The following is an 8,490-nucleotide window of genomic DNA, read 5'->3' as shown; positions in this document are numbered from 1 at the left end:
CGGCCACCCGCTGTCGAATGGGCCCGCCAACCGGGCCGGCGCCCTCCGCCACCGCACGCGCCGCCCACTGCGCATGCGCCAAGCAACAGGCATGGCCGCCGGCCGACACGTAGACAGCTAACAGCCAATCGATATACAGCAGGACAGATTGACACCCGGTGAATAAAACCAACAGCGCCTGGTGGGGTTTTGACAGGCGTCGTCAGGGTGGCCCGGCCACGGCTCACCGCCTGTCCCGTCCCCCCCACCGCCCTCTCCCCCTCACGTCCGCCGCCGGCAGCCGGCCGCCACGACGACATGCCGCTGGCATTTCTGTCACTGACGCGGAGGAGAGCCACTGCAAAAACCAAGCCGTTTCGTTTCTGCCATGTGCGATCCAGCTGTTTTTCTCTATGTTTGCCTGCTAGTGACGGACACTCGGCCACGTAGGGAAACGAACCGCGAACCGTTACTGAGTGATCATGTAGGAAAATCCAGGCCTGCCAAACTCCACGGAAACCACCAGCTTTGTATGCCAGCACGACACGAAAACTAAGTACTAGACGCGGGTCTCATAAGACGTTCTAGCCGTTCTCGTTATGCGTTTACTTGCAGTATCTAACACGACTTGAATAAAGGACACTATAGCAAGGCTAGGAGGCATCCCCTACATAGACAAGATGAGTGTACTCTAAAAAGTAAGTTTTTTTAGTTTTTGTCGGCTTTGCCACCTTCTTGCTAAGTGCAAGTTTCCACACATTTCATTGGTTTGGTGACAATTCAACATACAAGTCCCACCATCATCAGCACACCAGCGCAGCACAGACCTGCCGTTACACGTATGTGTTCACAATCTACTAATCCTTCATGTGAATCACGCATCAAACATATGACAACATTTTCAGCTGTCCGAGGCTGGCCATTGCGTCGTCATCATGCACTGTGTCCTTTATAGCCTCACTTTCTGCCATGTCCCGATAGCTTTCCAAAGCGGACCGCCACGCGCGCTCAAAGCAGCTCCATTTACAGTCTTGACAGTGGAAACACTGGCGCTCATGTTGCGTACAGATACACAGTTGGAACACGCTTTCAATGTTCGGATTCACGTACGGCCCGCAAAACGTAAGTAGTTCAAGGCTTTAGACACAATTGGGCCTTATCATTTTTATTAAGATCGTGTGTTATGTAGATATTTCAGATCTTTGCGTCATTCCATCTGAACAAACTAGTCAAGTGCGGACTAAAGGGTCCAAAGTGGGCCCAAATTGCGGAACTGGGTCCCAAAATTTCGGAGATCAAAGAGGGGACGGGGAGTGGCCAGTGTAGCTGGCCAGAAGTCTTCGTTCTGGCCAGGTGGGCCGGTCTGGCAAGCTCGTTAAGCAAGGACACGTTTATCACAGGTGGGTGCCTGTGGCTGAAAGCATCTCTCATGGAAAACAACCTTGTACATGAATAAAAGTCCAATCCTGGCGTCTGATAAAGCTGCACAAGGCCACGATTACAACGGCAGGAGCTGTGATTGCAAGCTTCCCTGATGGAAAACGAAAGCTTACGGGGATGAGAGCCCAATCCTGGCTTTTGATGAGACGATACAATATGGCATTACGATACCATAGACGACGAGTCCGAATCGGCCCATGTTTCTGGGAAAACTGAGGCCTGCGACAAAGCTGAGGGACGTTCTCCATCCTTTGGAAAGGGAATTTCATCTTGTTCATACACCACCATAGGCCTTGTGCTAGACGGTCCCAAACGGTGGGGCCGTGCATTCCAAAGCGTTCAGCATAACGCCCCAATCTCACACCTGGGAGCATTGGCAAGGTTCAAACGCCAGGGGTGAGGGTGGGGACCGGGGTGGGGGGGGGGGGCAATCAAGGGCACACGGGGAGGGCCAAACGGTTGCTCAGAGAAAGGCCGACCATTGATTTTGACAGGCAAAGACTTAAAACGGCAAGATAAACTGGTTCCAAACGTAGCTGATCCCTGTTTGATAGCGCAGGTTTTCGTGTTGTCAAGATTCCGACGCAAACGAGTTCTTCCATGCGAAATCCTTCTGGGGTACAGCTTCTTTTCAGACAGTATGTTCGTCTCCATAGCCAAAGACACTTTTATATACCCAGTACCCACTCAAAAGGCTTCAGGCTGCCGAGACAGGTTAACCGGCTATAATTCTAGACTGAAGACTTTTTTCCTGGTAAGGAGCCTCTACGAGACTCCCAGGCCGTTTTGGGACATTCAGGCAGCTCTCACAACGGTGGGATCTCTGTGGGATTTAGGGCCTTTTTGCAGGCTTACACCCTACACACAGATGTTTCCACCTTTTGCTTTCGCAAAAGGCTCCCTCTCCACGTATCCGCAAACTTATCTCGGCGCTTTTGGGATCCTGGCGGGATTTTTAGTCCTCTCAGGCTGGCGACTCTTCTTAGATCCTCAGAAAATCCTAGCGATGGGTTGGATTTTTGCAACTTGATGGCCGCAAATCCTATTTTAAGTTTCAGGACTACGACCGCCAGCCAAAGTTGTTCTTTTTAGAACACAGACGCTCGTCTTGGCAGAAGGGCCCCGTCCTGACAAGAAGCTGTAATGTAGACCTAACATTACTTTGTGTCTCATTCTTCATGTGACCGCGCGCCAAAACACAGGACATGTACAGGTCTGTGGCTGAGGTTCTGAAATACCCCCGTTGACAACATGTTGAAACCGCATCGTTTTCATGGTTTTAGCTCGCCGCTCGTCATAGTCGGATATCCAACATCCCTGATTTTGCGCCGTAACTCAGCTTAATGAGGCGCGGGGTTGACCTGATATCTTCATGTGCTACACTTGACAGCAAATATGACATATTCGGGCGTCAAAAGTCCAAGGTTCATTTCGGCCTCGGTCACGTCAATCTGTTTCATGTTTCATGCGTGCTCCCTTGGACTGAGATCTCGTTACAAGTCCTGATAGGCCCAACGACGTCATACTGGTTTAATAAAAAAAACTCAGGCCAGTGACCGGACAGCAACAATAAATGAAGTCGCGACAGCGTCCCATATTAACCTCTGGTGCTAAGTGAGCTTCCAAGCTTAATCTATGTTGGAGCATGCTTCACTGGGACTGCACATAGTCTCGGAACCTACAGTCAGTGGTGACGAGCTCGTGGTGGATCAATTGAAGCCTCGACCAACACAAATCACGTCAATGCGACGTCGCACAATCCAACGACGCAGGCGGGTTATAGTTTTGCAACTTGTTTATTTGTGCATGAACGACAATTTAGATCTCTGTCGGTGATAACATACAACATATTCGTCATAGCGAACATGCTAATCGTAATAATGAGCCTACAACGGTGCACTGGCGAGTTACAGGTTCATTCAGTTCATCTTCAGTCCATCACAGGTCACGCTAATTGACCGTAACTGCAGTCAGAGCATAAACGTCGCATGCAAGAAGTGTTCTATGAACTGCTTATTTAACATAACATGATCTACTGCTTAGTCATAGCTGAAAGATCATACATTTTTCGTCGAAGTCAGCGCCCCCAAAAAGGACAATGCTACTAAATGCATGAACCATGCAGGTTTTTAGTCAATTCAATGTTAACTTTAACGAACCGCCAAGATACCTTAAGGTAATGGAGCCAATCCCAGTCTCTAGGGTCCCGGGAATGCATCTGCGACGGCGTCCGCCCCACCCCCGTCACTCTTACCGTTGATTACTGGCTCTCGTATGGGCGATTGGTTCGTTCGTATAGGTGATTATAATCGTTTATATAAGTGATTGACGTTCATATGGGTGATGACTGGCCGCATGATTGGTGGCGACATCCGGCAAACAGTGTCGAATTTTCTCGAACCCCGTGTTGTTGCGTGAGATGCTCAGTTTCGATCCCATTGGGAACGCCACGCCCAATGTGGCTTCGCGTCCCCCCGTGGGGTCATTCGAGGCAGTCTTTCCCACGTTGTTCTCACAGTTGGCTGATGGTGCTCACACATGGTCGGGTAACATTGAGTGTTCGACAGGATTTACAGCCGCTTCGAGGAAGCACGTTGCACGATTGGTTCCCAACCTCGCATTGCAAGGATGTATGACCATCTTCCACCGTTGACAAGGGAATTTCCTAAATGTACCAAATGTAGTGCCGCTTCCTATGCCAAGTAAACATACTTGAGTGCTTGCTCCAAAACAGGTTGTACCAGCAACGACGCGATGTTATCACACCACGCAGTCAGCCCAATTTGTTGCTCTTCTCCAATCGGTTGCTCTCGTTAAATTCGTTGTCATCGCCTAATGGCCGCCCTCATTCAGTTCGTTGTTCACGAATTCTATGCAATGCAGTTCAGGTTAACAGTGAATTGCCGGCGGCGCGTCCTGACTTCTGCAGAAGCGAACATCCACGTCTCTTTCAAAAATACTGCTCCTTTCCGGAGCACGAAAACCGTTCACGTCAAGCATTGCCCTGTGACAGGGATACGCTGGGAAAAACTGCACTGAACCGCCTAAAGCAATATACGCTGTTTCAATATACTACGCCATGCATATCGATAGTTTGCTCTTCGCAAACACAACTGGCTACAGTCACAATTCGCGTCAATTTGCTGGACGTTATGCCAATCACGGGGACCACCAACCACCTACTTTCTACCTGCACGCGAAGTATTCATGACAAGTGCGCACTGTCGAGAGTACTGATGCGCGGGGTAATGGCCGCACAATCGCACGCAATCACGGTCCCTTTAATACTCAGCTTCACCTTACGTCAGAGGAGTGTGCGTTCGAGACAAAATGTTCGCGAGTTTACGGTTTACCGGCGTTCAGCGGATTTTCTAGCGGTACTAACTTTCCCGTGGGCGGAGCAGCGACGAACTTACCGCATAACTCGCAGTCCAACTGGGCTGCTGTCGTACGGAAATGATTTACATCCCGTTTCAACCTGGCCACCGAAATCAACACTTCAAGAAGGGTTGCATGCACGCATTTATATTGAGTTTTCAACTAAAACAGCCATCTTGAAAACCTTTCGGTGTTGCTCACAACCCTGCTCTTCTTAAGACAAAAGCTCCTTTAGTTTGGGCTACACGCTCGCGAAAATGGGGAGAGCATTTTGGGAAGAGCATTTCAGAGTAACCTTGCATTCATGACGTCATGATAACGTCATTCAAATCTTGCCACTCCATAAGACATGCAGCGATCAAGGCTGAAGACATACTTGTATAGGTGTTCATATCTGGCGTTCGTGACCACAATTTTCAGACAAAACGGTCGCCAATTGGCTCTCAATCGGTCTTGTGCAAGGTACGATGACGTAACCAAACCATTATGCACTGAGGAGTATATTTACTAAACAGAGTATTGTGCTACCTAGAGCAGCCTTTTCCATTTAAAAAGTATACCAAAAGGTATGAGTGATCGTTTCACAATATCTGATGTTTGGTTTAATATCTTCAAATGTGGAACATTCCCTTTAATCTTTAGCACCGTCCAAAGGGCAGTTTTGTGGCTTGCGCAAGGGAGCGCGTGACCTATCGCGCTGAAGCACGGAGGCTTGTACGCCTCCGACAGTGTGATCTGCCATTAGTGACTGTCTCGTTCCCGTGTCGCTGCCACCCAAGGTGTCCGATAAATGGGTCCGGTTTCGACATTTGTTTCGAAGATTTCCGAAAAATATTGAGCAACATATACATATATATATATATATATATTATAATATATATATGTATATATACACACATGTGTGTACATATATATATATATATATATATATGCATAAAAATCAATGTATGCATATATACACACATACATAAATTCATACATATGTGTGTATATAATATAAAATAGAGTACAATACATATAGCACGGTGCATAATAACGCTACGATATAATATATGCATAACATATATGCATTTAATTTAGAATATATAATATCATACACATAGCATAGTGTATCATACAATTAAGATTATACACTCCTTTTTACTCCGAATAAGTGAAACAAGCTGCACGTCCGACATCGACGTAGGCGAAATGTAGCAACGACATTCAGTGCTACGCCATCTAACCTTAACCTACGCATAACTTCTCCGCTTATTGGTATGACGTGAAAGAGCAAGCTCAGTGGTTAATGATCCCTTTGCACGGCAAACATGGGGAACACGGCAAGTAGAATGGTGACGAAAAGTGCGTGCACATTTCACATACGCTAACGTGGACATTCTAACCTGGACAGCGCAAGAAAGATACAAGATAACTTACATGTCCTCGTTTGCAGTGAATAGTTCTCTGAAATGCTGCCCATTTTAGCAGTCGCCACATTCGCTCGGAATTCGTTCTAGGGCGCACGTGCCACAGCCTGCCAGCTGGCCGCGTCACACAAAAAGCAGGCATCGTGCCTGGAGGGCGTTACGTCCGAGCCGCCCCCTCCAAACAACGATAAAGTACACGTGCTCAGACATCAAATGACGTCATGAAATCGGCCCCCGCCTCTTGTCATCTCTGCGTAACCAATTTACCACTGGCGGCTAAAAACGCGTTGAACCCAAAAGAGCTCATAATTTAGATGCTAACCTCACCATGACGCGTCATCTTCGCTGAGCTAGTTTTGCTTTGATATGGTTAAAATATCTGCGAAAAACGACGCGTTTGTTCCCGCGCCATCACAGCTAGGCCTCTACAGTCCAAAAACCCCGATCCGATGCAATTCTGCACTCACCTACACAGCAGAGGTCGACGTCGAGTGCATCAATGAAAACAAGCAACATTTCAAGACACCGAATGTTCCTGACCGGTTATGACAATCCTGGATCCAGCAGCTTCCCTCCCCCAAACATCCAGCGAAAGTGCCGAACGTATCGTCCCCAGATGAAGCATGGGTGGATGCAAGCTCATTTCGAGGGATAGGGGGAAATGTGCGTCAAAATGGTTAAGCGATTATCTTGCTCATTCATAAAGCATGACTATCATCACATCAGGTCATTTTATCCCTCTGTCCTTTGTTCAGTCAATGTAGGTTACAGACGGTAGGTAACAGACGTTCGGACACTGGGCGTCTTGGGTGAAGTCACTTTGGTTGCTGTGTGTAGTGCTGACTAGTGATCCACGGAAAGCGTTTTCAAAATAGCCGTTCAGAACATTTCAGAGAGCAAAATCTATTCAGTGTCCGCAGCGGCATAACGAAATTTTGCAATCTATGAGGCAGTCCCCGCTCCCAGACAAGATATTAAGAGCATGAGTTCCCGTGTACCCTTAACTCACTTTGGCCTGCAGACAACGGTTTGGAGACTCACCGGCACTATTAGTTTCTAACGTATTGCGGACGTTGGTTCATATTAGTAGTCGGTTATGTAGTCAAACTTTCTGGAGCTGCAAAGCCAATCCAAAGCTTCAAGACCACATAAGGCAGTAGTAATAGCCCTATTCTTCGGAGAAAAAAAAACGACAACGGAGAGATACATGCGTGGATATTTCGGCAACATGTCTTTATCAAAACGAATAGCAGAAGTGAATTATTAGTGAATTAGTGAATCAAAATAATTAATTCACTTCTGCCATTCGTTTCAATGACGATATGTTGCCGAATTATCAACGTATCTATATCTCCATTCTCCTGGTTTTCCTCCCAGGAATAAGAATATTACTACTGTCTTATCCATGTGTGCAATGCTCCCCTCAAATGTAGTAAACAACTTACGTAAATTCAAGACCACATTTATATGCCCAGGGCCTTTAGAAAGTCGAAGCTGCACCAGCCTTCTCACGAATACGACTTCAACATGGCATCAAAAGGCCCAGTGCCATTCTGGAAACCTCCTTCAAGTCCTGAAACTGTTGAAAACTTAAGAATGTTGGTTGCAAATCCGTTGAGTCCTTTCCCAAATTAACGGAACGGACCTCAGCATAGTCGAATATTTTATGTACAACCTGCCCCGGAAGCCTTGCTGGGCTTAAGGCGGCGTAATGACAGTTTTGGGTTGCCTTTTCAGACCCATGAAGCCTCTAGTAAACCTTTAATTCCATCTTCTATAAATTGAGAAGTGATGCTCTTGAGGAATGATCTTCTGCGGCTCAGTGAAATCGCTCCACAGCTCCTTAATGAAACATTCTGCGGCTTACAGCGCTGTGCAAGTCCGATGCTCCCCTCATGCATCTCCAAGGTGGGTCTTCAACGTCATAGGTTCCAACCACTTGTTGATTGCTATTCATTGAACGTAAAGCAACTATTTACTGTTGGCTGTTAGTGAACAGCTAATGAAATTACAGATCTCATCAATCATCTATCAATGTTTGCTTGCGATGCCTACTACCATGGACTCCAGCCCATACTAGTTTCGTCCTAGTGCCATTCACTGTACACGGTCGACACCAAGGGTTATTCTCCGTTACACGTACTATCTTTTCGGCAGTGTTCTCTTCAGCCCTGCCTTGTGGTGCCAGACGGATTACGCTCTCCTAGTCAATGGCAGTTTTTACGTTCGATCTGTATTCGAGCGTTATGTGACGCTATTCTGCCCAGCTCTGTCGGATCGAACC

The sequence above is a fragment of the Pollicipes pollicipes genome, unplaced genomic scaffold, assembly GCF_011947565.3.
Source record: "Pollicipes pollicipes isolate AB1234 unplaced genomic scaffold, Ppol_2.1 Scaffold_4002;HRSCAF=4701_pilon_pilon_pilon, whole genome shotgun sequence".
NCBI lineage: Eukaryota > Metazoa > Arthropoda > Thecostraca > Pollicipedomorpha > Pollicipedidae > Pollicipes > Pollicipes pollicipes.
This window is presented reverse-complemented; position numbering follows the sequence as displayed.